Source organism: Cicer arietinum, chromosome 4 (genome assembly GCF_000331145.2).
Source record: "Cicer arietinum cultivar CDC Frontier isolate Library 1 chromosome 4, Cicar.CDCFrontier_v2.0, whole genome shotgun sequence".
In the NCBI taxonomy this organism is placed as follows: domain Eukaryota; kingdom Viridiplantae; phylum Streptophyta; class Magnoliopsida; order Fabales; family Fabaceae; genus Cicer; species Cicer arietinum.
This window is the reverse complement of record NC_021163.2, coordinates 41,210,337-41,226,286: the sequence shown is the minus strand read 5'-3', so window position 1 is coordinate 41,226,286 and position 15,950 is coordinate 41,210,337. Positions and strand designations below refer to the sequence as shown.

Sequence of the window (15,950 nt, the reverse complement as noted above, 5' to 3'; positions counted from 1 at the left end):
CTAGGTGCCACCTATCACGGGTCAGCACAATTCACCAAAAATGTAAATCGTAAATGTACCACCTATCACGGGTCAGTACAGTTACCATGGTGTCACCTATCACGGGTCAACACGATTTACTAAAAGAAAAAGCGGGAATCGTAAACGTACCGCCTATCACAGACCAGTACTGTTTACCTAGGTGCCACCTATCACGGGTCAGCACAATTCACCAAAAATGTAAATCGTAAATGTACCACCTATCACGGGTCAGTACAGTTACCATGGTGTCACCTATCACGGGTCAACACGATTTACTAAAATGTAAATCGCAAACGTACAACCTATCACGGGTCCGTACAGTTTACCAAGGTGTCACCTATCACGGGTCGACACAATTTACCAAATGAAATGCATGAGCATACACAGACTCCATTCACAACAATCGTTAAGCAAATGCAGATATTAAAAGATTCCCCATTTTTAATACCCATTTAACTTAAACGACTTTCAAACAACATTAATTAAATAAGTCATTAAGAGATTCCCCGTTCTTAATACCGATTTAACTTAATGATTTTCAAAACAAAACGTTAAGCAAACAGTCATATTAAGAGATTCCCCATTCTTAATACTCATTTACCGAAACGATTTTCAAAAACGATAGTTAAGTAACCGAGACATTAAGAGATTCCCCATTCTCAACGCCCAGTTAACTTAAACATTTTCCTCAAATACACATTAAGTAAACCGAGGTATTAAAAGATTCCCCATTTTTAATACTCGTTTAACTCTAATGGTTTTCAAATTCCACAGAAACAAATTCAAACATACTTTCACATTCAAACCATAATTCACAACAACCACACCAATTAACAAACATCAAGTTTCATTTACCCATAATCATACACAATGACATTCAAATTCATTTACCACGAAACATTCATCACTATAAACAAAACCTAACTCTTAGGGTTTTACCCGTAACGCACTAGTTTGGTTTTTCCCCAAATCGACACATTTAACCCTAACAATTTCCTTCCCACACAACTACAGATAAGTCCCTAATGCAAGTTAGAAGTTTGGAAGGAGCCCTTACCTCAAAGTTAGCTTTATCGAGTGTTTCCGGTTCCGCGAGAAATTCCGGTAGAATCTCCGCTTGCAACGCCGCTTCCAAAGTAGTGCACTAGCACCGTAGCACGGAGGTGAGCAACTTTCCCTTCTATCTCTTCGAGGAATGAGGTTTGGATCAAGGAGAAACTGAGGGGTTTGTGTTTGGATCTCAAAACCGTTTTTCTTCGTTTTCGAATCAAAGAGGAAGAGTGGAGTTGCAAAAATCTTGATCTAACTCACACCCAACCTTGGGTCACTAGCTTTGAAGAAAGGAAGCAACGAAAACGAAAAATGGAGAAAGGATGGATTTTTGGTTAAAGCTCACGTGAGTGCAGAGGAAGAAGATGGAAAATTCTATTTTCCCTCCTTTCTATTTCTTTCCTTTGCTTTTCCTTTCTTCCTTTTTCCTTCCTTCCTTTATATACTATTTTCTTTTCCTTTTCCTTCCTTCTAGTTTTCCTTTCTTTTTCCCTCCAAGCAAACATATGAATATAAAATAAATATAACTTAACAAATATCTCAAAATCTAGATATTTATTAAATTACCGTTTCACCCGAAACGCCTTAAATTAACCATGAAGTATTTACCGCAGTTAAATTCAATTTATTTATCGACGAGAAATTCTATTTGGCATCGAAATATCTTTTTGATTATAAAATTCCAAAATATTATTAACTTTGGCTTAAAAGCCTCCGAGCCAAAATCCAAAATATACCAAAAATACATAAAAGGGTACTTTAAAATTATGGGTCTTACAAAGTCGATGTTAAGTAACCCTCAGGTTTTGTAAGTTCTGAATTTCCAGAGCATGTACTTAAAGTGAGGAAATCATTGTATGGTCTAAAACAAGCTTTTAGAGCATGATATGATAAACTAAGTAACTTCTTGCTTAAAAACAATATTGAAAGAGGACAACCAGACAACACCTTGTTTAGAAAATCAATAGGAGATGACATTCTTATCATTTAAATATATGTTGATGACATTATTTTTGGATCTACTATTGGCACACTTTGTCAAGAATTTGCTAACCTGATGCATCTTGAATTTCAAATGAGTATGATGGGAGAACTTAAGTTCTTCTTAGGGATACAAATTCAACAAAGTAAAAAAGGCATATACATTCATCAAATCAAATAAACAAAAAAACCTCTCAATAAGTTAGAAATGAATGATTGTAAACATATGGTTACACCAATGCACCTTACCTATTCACCTGAGAAGGATGAATCAGGCCAAAAGGTTGATATGAAAACATATAGAGGAATGATTAGATAACTGCTTTACCTTACTACCTCCAGACCTGATATTATATTTTGTGTGTATGCGCAAGATTTCAGGTTGATCCAAGGGAATCTCATTTAACTGTTGTTAAGAGGATCCTTAGATACTTAAATGGTACTACCAACCTTAGATTGTTCTACAAGAAATCTACTAAGTACAATTAAGTGGCTATTGTGATACTGATTATGCTATAGACAAACTTGAGAGAAAAAACACAAGTGAAAACTGCACATTTTTTGGGTGAAAACTTGATCTCTTGGTCAAGCAAAAGACAAAGCACAATTGCAATTTCAACAGCAGCAAGATGTAGTTCTCAATTGTTATGGATGAAACATAAACTAGAAGATTACAAGGTTCTTTAGAGTAACATTCTCATATTATGTGACAACACATCTTCTATTTTCCTAACAAAGAACCCAATTCTACATCCTAGAGTTAAACACATAGAAATCAAACATCACTTTATTAGGGACTTTATTCCAAAAGGAGTACTAAATATCCAGTTTGTAGACATTGTACACCAATGGATTGACATATTCACCAAACCACTAAAACGTTTCACTTTCAAGTTTTTTTTGTTTGATGACAAAAGGGAAAAAATATATTTTAGAACAATAGTGTAGGGAGATAATGAAAAAATTACTTGGAATTAGGGGGAGCCTTAAGTCAAGGGGAGTTAAGTAATAAAAGAAAAATTGTTACCAAAAATACAATTTTCTCATCATCAAAAAGAGGGTGATTGCTGAAACCAAGTTGGTTTTCCACTTATAGTTTTGATGTTACCCATAGTATTTTGTGAGAACAATAAATTTGAATTAATGGCTTCATTAAATATGCAAAAATTTGGAAGCAGACAATCAGAAGAAGGTACTAGAGGAAAGTCACTAGAGAAAGTGACTAGATGATGAGATTAGAGGAACACATTTTATGCATTTGCCTCTAAACATATGCCTCTAAAAGTAATGCGCCTCTGAAGGCTATGAAGATTGCCTCTAATGTATGGGTTTGATGTTCGGGTCTAAAGACTGGATCTAAAGATTTCCTCTAAAGAATGGCTCTGAAATAGAGTCTGAAGACATCATTTGAAGATTGAATTTGAAGCATGCATTCAAAGCCATGCCATGTCTTTAATGTGTACAAACTTTACATGCCTCTGAAGAGTTCATATCAAGGTAAAATTAACTAAGAAGAGATTGTTCAAATCATATATTAAAAGCTCACAATCTGGTAATCAAAATAGGGCAACACACTCCAAATGTTTCATCTAATATGCAACCTCTATTGTTGCCTTGACTCTGAAGTTTCAACAAGGTTATTTGCCCAATGCCACTAATTCTAAGTTATGTAATTCTGCCTCTAACTATCGTTATTCAAGAAACACGACATATCACTCAAACAAGAAAGTCAATGTCTCTAATGGAAAGTCAATGATTGAAATTAAAAGAATTAAGTATGAAAACAAGACTTGGATGGATAAAAAACTTGTGAAGATCCAAAAATAACCCGAATCCATTCCAGCTTAAATCAAGAAAGAGTATGAAAGAATATTTGTGTTTTTGAAGAGAATCTAAAATAAGATTTGATTTAGATTTATAATTGAAGAAAATCTTTGACCAAGTTGAAAAGAAGATATAGTCAAGATTTTTAAGAAGATTTGATCAAGATTTATCGACAAGAAAATATAAATCATTTACAAGAAGATTTGATAAATATTTATCTATAAGAAGATATGATTTATTTACAAGAAGCTTTATTCAATATTTATCACAAGAAGATATGAATTATTTACAAGAACATTTGATCAAGACTTATCTACAAGAAAATATGAATTATTTTCAAGAAGATATGATCATGAATTGTTTACAAGACGAAACACTCACAAGAAGATACATTTATTATTTGCAAAAATATAGAAAATATTTATCAGTACTTAAACATGACAAAAAGATAAAGAGCAAGAGCTCAGAGATACGTCCTTTTATATAGGGCATTAGGGTTTCTGGTAAACGTCTTGATTGCAAGAAATCAACATGAATCATGATATTTTGTTTTCAATCTTTCATAGATTGATTCACCGTTACAGCTTTTTTTGGAAATAGTAGAGGATATCATCATTAGAGTATGTCCCATAGTACTTCTTCAGATGAATAACAGATTCAGGTTGTTGAACAGATGTTACACAAGTTTGTTTTCTTCAAAGCATTCACTATTTAGAGCGTTGACTTTTTGAACTGTTCACTTTTTGATAGGTTGTCATTTCATAATGATTACTTCCATTATAGCATTGACTATCTTGAGTGTTGGCTTTTTATCAGAGTGTTGACTTTTAAACAGATTCAGAAGATCACATGCTTGACATAATTATCAGAGGTAGACAATCACTTGCTTTTTTAGAGGCAAAGTAAATTATTTCCAAAAAATAATTTTGTTACCATCAAAACAAGTAAGGGCCATAGTTTTACAAACCACATTCGTTCTAACAAATTATATTGAAGCTCTTGTTGATTCTATCTAGACAAATAATCATATCTTCGTGTGTGTTGGTTTGCTTTCAAACAAGTGTTGTGATTATTCTGCTACACTTGTTGGTTCTATTACATATATGATATAAATCTATGATACAATTGATAATCTTTGTAAAATAGATCGGCGCTAAGACTTCAATGTTAAAGACAAAAATGTGAGTAAAATAAGTTGAAACGATGCATAAGTAATGAAATGATACCTTAAAAAATTATATTTAATTATTTTAAAATAAAAAAAATTAAATATATTTATGAATAAACTTTTTATAATATTTTAAATATACTTGTAAAAATTTAAGAGGTAAACTTTTCATGTTCATTTGTCGTACTATTAATGCACACATGCTTAACAAATATATTGTTTTCTCTGTATACAGGTATTATTAATTACCAGCAAAAATTAGTACCTACTATTTTTCACTATTTTGATCGTGAAATAAGGACCTTAAATATCAACCTAATTTTATACCGCATACCTATCATGACCATGTTTTTCTCCTTACCACATACAAACAAAACGAACACAACTTTTATACCCGAAAAGGCAACTTATAAACTTTTATCCATATATAAATTGAGCTAATTAAATTAATGAATCCTATACATGATAATTCACTACTGCTACAATCAATTAAAGAAAAAAAATTCAACTATGAGGGCATCAAAGAAAACAATAATTGCGTTGTTGATTTGCTTGGTGATTACTATGGCCTCTGTTAAAAGGACAGAGGCTCTATCTGATTGTGCCAAACAATGCATGCCTGTGTGCTTGAAGGAGGAGGGTGCTACAATCGATGCATGTGGGACAGCTTGTGAGAACTATTGTGCTCAAGTTACTGCGACGGGGAAAACAAAAACTTGATAGTGTAATTGGTTTAGTTATGAAATCGAATCTAGGAGAGGAAACTCAATTGCCAGAATTGTTATTTAAAATAACTTTGTTTTAATAATGATTGCTGTCTTTAACAAAATACATATAGCCGATATGTTGCAACTCTCTTTTTCTTCTTTTATTATAGAAAATTATATTTTTCCAAAATTGAAGGAACAGAAGCCAAAAAACATATAACTTTGATATGATGAAACACCTCTTCGTCTCCTTGAAGAGACATAAGTAACTAATCTTTATTACATCGTAAATATGCGGATAATAAAATATGATTTCTTGTATATATGTAATCGGTAGCACTTTTATTCATTTGTGTCTTATTCAACTTTTCTAAATGAATCAATACATTAATATAAGAATCAATGTTTACTCACATGCTTGACAAAATTACAATTAACTTTTCGAGTTCTAAACATCTCCTCTCAAATTCTCCACTTTTGCTGAAAAATTCCCTTTCCACTCTCTCCCTCTATATATGAACCAAAAATCAATTAATAACAACCACTATTCTGAGAAAATCTTTAGACAGCCCGTTTTTAAGCATTAGACGGCGCTATATATTTCAGCGCTATTAAAAAAATATAGACAACACTTTTTTAAGAATCAAAAGTGTTGTCTAATATAATCTATAACAACATTTTTTAAAGAAAAATGTTGCTAATGTAACCTACAACATCGTTTTTTTAAAGAAAAGCGTTATTTAATATTACCTATAATAGTGCTTTTTATATAAAAAAATTAATGTATAATGTAACCTATACGCACAACCTTATTATAGACACATTGTTAGAGACACGACTATATTAAAGGATAAATGTTGGCCAATATATATAATAAAGGATAGATAAATAATCGATACTATATTAAAGGATAAAACAATCAATACAACACTGAATTAATAATTCGTCACATGATTCTTAATCCAAGCACATATTGACACATCTTTCTTAACTTAACTTCAACTAATTGATCTTCTGAGTAACTCGACATTTGAATTCAACAAAGTACTGAAAATTTAATATAATGCAACTAATTAGATGAAAAATATCGAAATAATATAAAATATATAGAATATAACTAACATATTGTATTTGGACTCACATTTTGATTAGAAGGGACAATCTCTTTCATGAACTCCATAGCATAGTATCCACAATCTATCTCAATTTTTTGACGAGGACACTATATAGATAAAAATATATACCTCAATACAATGATTTACCAGACAAAACTTAAATCTCATGTTAATTGTATAAGACAAAGTTTTTGTAACAATATTTATAATCATACAACAAATGAATATAAAACCTGTATTGGTCTTTGCATAATCTTGTTCGATTTATTCTTCGAAGCATAAGCTTTCATTTGAGCGTAGAATATTTGGATAACTCTAACATATATATATATAAATGAATATATTTAGAATAACCACATATATTTTCTAATCGAGTGATTTGCATAAACACAATGTACTAAATCCAAATGATAAACAACTTCTAATGTGGCATTAATGAAAATCCACACCCAACGCCTCCTAAAAAAATTCAATTAGAAAATCAAGTACAAAAAGAGAAATGAAGGAAAATTTGTTGACCAATTGACGCGGACACACCAATTTTTAATACAAGTACCTTGAACGAAAATATAACATATAGTCACTGATTCATTTATACACAAAAATAATTCATTCGTAAAAGGTTTTTTGGAATACGTTATATATATGGAGATAACAAAAACACATATTTCTTGATGTTTCGAAAGCTCTATCATTTTCTCCTTACTAATACTTTATGCATATGAAACACTAAAAATACCTTTCTCCATTAGTATTTCATGCATGTCCACATTCGTAGACATATTTATTTCTACAAATGTTTCATGATACTGTACAAATCGAGAAACAGGTGCACAATTCTTTTTTAGTGCGAACACTTTAGAAGTCTTGATTTTGTAAAACCTTATTTTTGTGTTGCAACTGACATATTGCTAGGGCCAAACTTCTCATTTTGTCTGGTTTATTGTAGTTTTTGTGTTTGAATATAAAACATCGTGAAATTAAGTTAGTTAATGAATAACTAATGCTTAAATAGTAAAACACATTAACTAAGTGGTTGCCTATAGCATTCCTCTTTACAATATGTATATCAATATACCTGTTTTTTTTGACATGATTGACTTGTTCCCCTCAACAATATCCTTACAATTTACTTTGAATTTTACAGGAATCTAAAAATTGTGTTAAAAATTAGAAATTTCAAGACAAAAAAATTTAGAGACATTAACTAAATATGTTTTTATAACACACCTAAACATCTAGAGAAATAAGATTTATTGGCCATGCCACATAAGATCTTATGGCATCTCCCACCAACCTTCCCTCTCCAACTTCACCAGGTATATCAATGGAGCATCCAACTCTAAAGCAATATCAATTGAGACTCTCGTATAGTCAAAGAGAGTGGTTTATGGTGTAGTATATCTCTCAAGATGTTGTACACCTTTTCCTTACCAACCACACAATAAGTAGGAGATGACAAATTGAGTACACAAGATGATATACCATAAATCAATAATCAATATAAAGCTATTGAACTTTTTAGTTAGACTGCAGTACTTTAATTTATTAATTAATTAACCCAGGAAGATTATTCAAAACAATAAGATTGAACTTTTGTGGACAACTAGATATTGTATCATAACAAATAATTTTGCATTACTTGGATAACATTTAATTTTTGTTGACCATAATACTGAATAACATTTAATATTTTACTAAGTATGTCCTTACAATTGGTGGTGTGTTATGTCTCTTCTTCATATAAAGTCTTCTAATTAATATATATTAATACAAAAAAGATAAGTTTATCATGAATATTTTTACAAGACTTTACCAAATAAATAAATAGTTTTATAAGTAGTGTTATTATATACTTACACATTGTTCATATACTTGTTGAACATCTTCGTTATCTTCACGAGCAACTTTCTAGAATATATGAGGATCAATAGATGTTCGGTTAGATCTTGTCTTTTTTTTTTATCAAAACAATTAAACAAATAATCATAAAAATTAGATTTTATGGTTACCATCTCATACAATATATATATAAGTTGGTTTTATACTTAAAATTTTGCAAAAAATGGATCATCCTCAACGTCAACACGATCAATATCAATATCACCTTCATCCTCCTCTTTATTGTTATTATCACTTATTTTGTTGGTTAAAAGTACTATGGACCATTTTATATTAGCAAGATTATTAACATAGAAAACTTGTTTAACTTGATACACTAAAATAAAAGGCTCATCCTTGTACACCCTATTAAGATCCACCTGCAAAATCTTGACTCATTAGTTCAAACGCCATTTATATTTTCATCCCACTTGCATCCAAAGACATGTACTTGAAACATTGTATAATCTATCTCCCAAATTTTTTCGATGACCCCATAGTATAATAGATTTGCATATGTGGGGTTTCTATCCTTGGAACTTGAGACATGCAAAGCTTCATCTACTAGGGTGACATCGTTATTTTGCATAGTAATTTTACCATCTTCCTTTTTTGTATGAAATGTGTAGCCATTAATTGCATACCCTGTGTAAGAAAATAAATGTAAACTTGGACCATATGCTAACCATTTCAATCTTTCAGAAATTGAAGCAACATTTACAGACAACTTCAAATAAATATCATTTTTTAACCATATTATAAAACTTTGATTATCTTCTCGTGCTATCCAATTTTCATTCTTATTCGGGTTCATACTCCTTAGATACTCCTTGTGTATTTCAACATACTGCTCAACTTCATTGACATTGTGCAAAACATACAAATGTGTCTGCTCTCAGTTTTTCCTTGATATGGTTACTATTTTATTCCCAAATATCCATTTCCATGTTATTCTTTTCAAATTATGAGACTTCAGAAGTCCAGCGAGTTCAACATTAGACAGATATTCAATAGAAAATTCAGCAGTTTCTTCTACAACGTATCGTTCAACAATACAACCCTTGATCAACTTCGACTTTTCACGTAGCCTTTCAATATTTTCATATTAGGTGATCGACACAATTGTGTCTCTTTCACAAGATAAACAGTTAGATAAATCATTATGTCAAATAATTAAGGCAAAAAATAAATCTCAAGATCACACAAAGTAACAACGATTTCTTTTTGCAATAATGGCAAGTTGGTTGGATCAATCAATTTCCTAAAAAAATCTCCCTAAAGAAGAAACATAGTGTAATTATGGCGCATCTAACTTTTTCAAGAAAAATCGAACGTATACTTATTGGTAGTAAATGTTCCATCAGAACATTACAATCATGAGACTTTAAACCCCTTAATTTGAGGTCTTTCATTGATACATAATTTTTAATATTTGAAGAGTACCCTTCTAAAACTATAACTTCATGAAGAAACTTATAGAAAACTATTTTCTCATTTGTTGATAGAGTATGAGCCACTAGTGGTAAGATATGTTCGTTTTCCTTTCTTCATGGGTACCAATTCACTTCTTATTCCCATGCTTATCAAGTCCAGCCTTACATTGATTTCATCCTTAGACTTTCCATGTACATTTAGTAACATACCAATAACACTATGAAATACATTATTTTTTAATATGCATCATTGTTAGAAAATGTAATACATATAATGATTTTCAATATGGAAATAAAAAAAATTGACTTTTTCTTCCACCCACTTTTGATAAGCTCTTCCCCAAAAGTTTTTCCAAATTTATTATTCATATCCTACATCTGATCAAATATTTGATCATTCATTAAGTCAATGCCACAGGAACTCTTCCTACTTTCTAATTTTCCATATAAGGCTTTTCTCCACCAACGATAGTGATGATTAGCATGTAAAAATATGTGATGTCTAAGAAATACATTCTTTTTACAATGTTTCAACCACATCTAATGTGTATTCTCTTCATATATAGGACATGCACACTAGTCTTTAATGTTATATACTGATAGATTATTGTAAGCTAGAAAATTATTAATTGTGTCGAACAATATCACCCTCAAATTAAAATGTTCCTTACTATATCCATTATATACCTCCACACCTATCTCCCACATATTCTTTAAATCGGCAATTAAAGGTGCCAAATGTACGTCTATGTCATTCTCTAGTTGTTTGGACCATGAAATTAACATATACAACATCATGAACTTGCGCTTCATACATATCAATGGAGGTAGGTTATAAATCACTAAAATCACATTCCAGGTGTTGAGTGAGATACTTTGAAGACCATATGGGTTCATTCCATCAATAGACAATATCGAGCGTAGATTTCTTTCTTCTTGTCCAAAATTAGGATAATTGTGATCAATTTTCATCCACTGTCGAGAATCTGCAATGTACCGAAGCTTTTTGTCCTTAATTCTTTCACTTACATGCCATGCGAAGGTTTTTTGCATCACAATCACTACGATACATGCGCCTGAACTTTGGTATTATAGGAAAATACCATACAACTTTCGTAGTAATCAATTGTTTCTTGTATTGAGAGGTATTACATTTAGGACACTTCTTTAACGGTGCGAATTATTTTCGAAACAAAATGCAATTGTTAGAACATGCTTGAATCCTATCATAATTGATGCCAATAGAGAACAAAATTCGTGTGGCTTCGTACATTCAATTAGAAAGAACATTATCCTCGGGCAACATATATTTTAGAAGGATTAATAACTATATGAAGTTTTTATCAGACCATCAATTGTTCACTTTTAAGTTGTACAACTTTAATATTGTAGATAATTATATGAATTTATTGCAACCATCGTATAACGATTTCTCTACATCACTTAACAACCTCTCAAAAATTTCTTGAAAATCATGAATATCTTATTCAACCACATCTGCAATCTCTTCAACTCGATCACAATCATAATTTGTGTCAAAATCGTTTGACACATATGTCACATTATTCCCTAAATCAGCGTTCTCGTTACATATTTCACCATGCATTGTTCAACATATATAGCTTCAATCAATTTTGTTTCTCCCTAAATGCCAATCCAATTCAACTTCATTAACCCGATTTCCATAACAACAATTTAAGCATGGACAAATGATTTGACTAGGGTCTTTGGCGCGTTTGACAACAAACTTAACAAACTCTTTTACTCCATTTTCATATACCTTAGAAAATTGATTGGCGGACATCCATCTTTTGTCCATTGTTTCTTTAAAATTACTTTAACAAAAAGTTAAAAGTTTCTATCTACAAAAGTTACGACAAAAACTTAAATTAAGATAAACTCTAAGAGGAAATTAATAATGAGTGTGTGTGTGTAACGTATTTTTATTAAGAAATTGGAAAAAAAAAAAGAGATATTAGATGTCATTATTAATGATACATGATCAGAAAGCAACAAATGTATTGTTTGTTATAATAATATGGATTATGTAGTCCTAATATGCAAAACAATTTCATATTGTTTGTGGTTTTTAAGTTTTTTTTTTATCATAATCTTAGGGGTTAGCATATCTTACTGTTATAGTTCTCTCTCAATTTTCTTATTTAAAAAGCAATATAGAAATATCCAATGAAAAACAACAACATATGCATCAATCCAATGACAAACAACAACATAAAAACAATAATGAAAGTAGAGTTGACAAACAACGATCTAAATATTTTCTCTGAGAAAAACTGTAAAGACTTACAAACTTTAGATGAGAGGTTTAGTGTCTCAATAGTGATGAACACGGAGTTGCGATCTTAGTTCAAATTTTGAAAAACTTGAAAATGAGCAATAAATCAACAAGAAATGTTTGAGAGGTTGTTAAGTGATATTGAGAAACTCAATTAATATATGTATGAGTTCACTATAAGATAGGTCATTAATACCTCAATTTCTTCATCAACAGATTCATCGTCAGGGTTAGAGTTAGAGTCAGAGTGAGTGTTTGCCATCAGAGCCATATTAGCCTGCTTTTCATCTTCATTAGATGATTCATCACAGTCTTCCCAAGTAGCCATAGGGCCTTTCTTCTATGTCTTGAAGTTATTCCTCTGAGATTTTCCTTTCTCAAGTTAGGACATTTTGATTTAAAAGTTTGCACTCATAGTAGATGAGTTTTTTCTTGTCTCATTTTCACTTCCTTCTCTGCTATTTTGGGACTGCCTGAAATCATTTTTGGGAAAATATTTATATATGTTGTTCTACATGCGTTGGATTTTCCTTGAAATAAATGACAACTCTTCATTATTTGAGTTTTCACTCTGATTGTCCATTTTGTTTTCCTCTGAGTCTTCAATAGCTTGCAAAGTCTTAGAGCTCATCTTATTTCCTTGGGAATTGAGGGCCATGGATTTTGACATCTTTTTGGGCTCATCTTCAACCAGTTCAATCTCATGGGATATGAGTGAACTCGTTAGCTTTTCTAGAGGCAGATTGTTTAGATCCTTACCTTTGGTCTCCACTTGCTGGGAATATTTCTGAGGATCTTCTAGATGTGGTTAGAGGTGGTGAAGCTCTTTTGGAGAACCTTCGGTCCAGAAACCACAATTTGGAATCTAGAGAACATTGTCTCAATGTCTTCATCTTCTTTCATCTGAAAGAGTTCATTCTTTTTTACGATTAGATTTGCATTGGCTTCCTAGACTTTCTTGTTTCCTTTGTAATTAAAAAAGCAAAGCATCAAAGATACTCTTTGTTGTTTCTTTATTGTTGCATTTTTAAAACTCTTTGAAGGTGATAACATTCATCGTGAAGGTTCTAACTTTACGATGAATTTTGTATCGTTTGTTTTGATTAACATATAAATATTTTCTAGATATTTCAACACCAACAACATCTTTTGAAGCCTCACAACCATCTTCGACTATGTCCCAATGTTTAGGATCGTGAGATATGTAGAAGCTTATGAGTTTGACTTTTCAGTAATCAAATCTTGCTCCATCAAACAACGGAGGTTTGTTCATGTTTCCATCTTTAAATTCATGACCACATTTAGACATAATAACATATCTTTACACAAACAAGGTTAAGTGCTCCACTAGACCAACCTCTAATACCAATTGTAGAAAGAGAAAAACAAGAAAGAGAGTTTAATTAGGTTTATTTTTTTAAAAAGTAATGAAACTAAGCTACAATAAGGAAAACAAGGTAGATGAAAAAAAACAAAACAGAATAACACATACGATTTATCATAGTTCACCACCAACATGGTAGCTACGTCCGGTCCCTTAAACATGAAGCATTTAATGCACTAGTTCACCACAAAATTACATTTTCATTGAACACTTACTAGTCAAACTAATTATGTTAAACTCTTCACAACCATCTAGCTTAGTACAATCAAGTTGCTGAGGAAGGCAACCACTACTTGATTGGTTGTTAAGACAAAATCTCAAATTAATATTTTGATGATAACTAAACAAAGGTTAATTAACTCTTCTAATTATAATTCTAAGTGTTTTGGTATTTATCATGTGTGTTTGAGTATCTTAATCAAAGATAGGTACCAAACATTACAAAACATATCATATTAACATGAAGCAAGCTAATTCAGAGAAACAAAGAACGTTCTTGACAGAATTCTGGAAAACGAAGAACGTTCTCTACATTTCCAAAACAACAAAAATGATCACATTCTTAAAGAAAAGATTAGATCTAGGATTTGCAATCCATTCCACCAGAATTTCACTAGAAATATACAAGGATCAATTAAGTATAAGAATACTTGTAAAAGACAAAGGCAAAAGACTATGCTTAATAATTCATAAAGCAAGATCATTCTCCAAGTTAAGAAAGCATGAAGTACAAAACTGACAATCTAAACATGACATCTCTGTTGTACTTTCTAACAGTCTGCACGCGTGATACAAAACATGGATCACTTCAGACAACTGTTAAGCCAAGATTAAAATTCAGCACACCTCAAAGCAAAAAAGGAGATTGTTCTTGGTTTACAAGAACATTCATGCTTCAAGCAAGAAAATTCTTGCTATATGGCTGGTCTTATCTATTTACTGACACATGACAACTAGACCATTCTCAACGGTCAAATGAGCTGTCATTAGCCTTCTTGAAGTCTATAAATTAAGCCTCAAGAAGAAGAATATATCAGAGCTTCAAGTGCAAAGCAATATATCACTCATATAATCATATCTGAATTCTCTTGAGCTTCTTAATTATTCTTAAGTTTCAATTATGTTCTTAATTTAACATTAGAATCAATTTTACTGAATTCTAAATCCTAGAGTATATTCTCAAACACGAGGTTAGCATACTTAGACTCTACCAATCTCTATATCATCATTTTGTAACTCCATACTATATTGTTGAAATAGTTTGAGTAGTTTGTAAAACTCCTTTTATTTTTAAAAGGTAATGTGTAAAAATCCTTTCTTAAAGAGAGAAAAATAACATGTGGAAATCCTTTATAGGTAGAAAGGTAGTACGTTGTAACATATCAAGATTGATCTATAAAAGTTGGGGGAAAACCAAGAATGATCTTGCTTTGAGCACTTAGAGGAAAATCTCACAATTGTGTGTACTGGACATAACCCGTGTTGGCTGAACCAAGATATATCTCTATGTGATATCTCTTCATTTATCTCTATTTACTTTTTATCTTCTAATCAGATAATATATAGATAAGTTAAAATTGTGTGTTTTCACTAATCAAGAACGTTCTTCGTTTATAACCATGATCAATCTTGAGTTAAATATTTTAAGTTTTAACATGAGTTTTTAATAGGGACAATTAAAATTCAAACCCCCTTACTTGTAATTGATATTGTTACTTCAATTAGCATTAGAGTCAATCTCTAAGGATTAACACTTAAAAAGTGCTAGAGTAAAAGATTCAAGAATAAAATGTCAAAAGTCAAGTACCTTGCTGAATGAGTGTCATCAAACAGATCACCTTACTTTGATGGCTCAGATTGCTATTTCTGGAAAAGAAAAATGCAGTTGTTCCTAAAATGACAAGACACAGGTATGTGGCACATCATTTAAGATGAAGATTTCATACCAAGATTAGATCAAACAAACTCAACATCTACAGAAAAGAAAGAAGCAGATTGGATAACAGAAGAAAAATCAAAGGTACTTCTAAACTCAAAAGCTCAATTATTTTTATCATGTGCATTAAGCAGGGAAGAAAGTGAAAGAGTAG

At 31.2% G+C, this 15,950-nt stretch overlaps 1 long non-coding RNA gene across 15 annotated transcripts in view; it reads left to right on the top strand.

Moving 5' to 3' along the window:
• LOC101490259 (uncharacterized) overlaps nt 1-15,950 on the top strand; it is a 57,193-nt gene that overhangs the window by 21,915 nt on the left and 19,328 nt on the right. For 5 of the 15 annotated variants that reach the window (XR_001144860.3, XR_003470438.2, XR_012162535.1 and 2 more), the window contains one exon: nt 5,280-5,913. The exons of 6 other annotated variants lie outside the window; for them this stretch is intronic. This is a non-coding gene — a long non-coding RNA (uncharacterized lncRNA). Of the gene's footprint in view, nt 1-4,692; nt 4,886-5,279; nt 5,914-8,013; nt 8,033-15,950 lie in introns of those variants that run through there. 4 more of the 15 variants (XR_012162542.1, XR_012162538.1, XR_012162539.1 and 1 more) reach the window with 4 other exon arrangements.